Raw genomic sequence first — 953 nt, forward strand, 5'->3', positions numbered from 1 at the left:
GTTCCAAAGTGGAGATGGGATCGTTTGCTTGAGGAGTGCTCTCGTCGCGAGGCAGCGCTGGCTGCAGTGGAGGTTCCTGATCTCGAAGAGGGTGATCTTGAGCCTCTCAACACCAGACCTTTCGAAAGTAATGCGGAGATCGATGCTTACCGAACTCGGATCACCGTATTGCATCGCTACATTAATCAGCTAACGTCCACGGACCATATCTTCATCCCGTAGTTTCGGATAAGTGCTCTGCCGCGCTCTTCTTCGAGGGTGTCGAGAGTATCGAGCATCATTTCCGTGTTCAATGCGGGATCATGAATGAGCATGGAGCGTCTTAGTGTTGGCACGCCGATTTCCTCTGGTGCAAGTGCTTCCATTCCGTACGCAAGGGAGAACAGGGTCCGTCCCGTAGATCGGCGAGGGGAGGTACGGTGCGACCATAAGACACCATCGAGTTCGTCAGCCCAGAGGCCTTTCTTGTCTTCAAGCCGTTTTTTGAGTCCGTCGATGATTGTTTTGTTGGTCGCCTCAGCTTGTCCGTTTCCCTGCGGGTAGCGAGGTGTGGACTTGCTTAGGCGAATTCTCCATTTCGCGCAAAAGCCTTCAAATTGGATCGAGGTAAACTGCGTGCCGTTGTCAGTGACGATTTCGTACGGGAGTCCGTGCCTACAGATGATGTTTTTCCACACAAATTTTTGGACTTGCGGAGTTCCGATTTTTGCGAAGGCTTCAGCTTCGACCCACTTGGTGAAGTAATCCGTCATGATGAGGATGTATTTCTTTTGACGAGACACGGGGAGTGGTCCAACGATATCCATTGCCCACCTCATGAAGGGGTAAGGCGGTGTTGTTGTCCTCAGAAGCTCGGTTGGCGCGTGAATAATAGGAGCGTGGCGTTGACATTGTTCGCACTTCGCGACAAATTTCTCGCAATCGTCGTTCATGGTAGGCCAATAATGACCATT

The sequence above is a fragment of the Camelina sativa genome, chromosome 9 (assembly GCF_000633955.1).
Source record: "Camelina sativa cultivar DH55 chromosome 9, Cs, whole genome shotgun sequence".
NCBI lineage: Eukaryota > Viridiplantae > Streptophyta > Magnoliopsida > Brassicales > Brassicaceae > Camelina > Camelina sativa.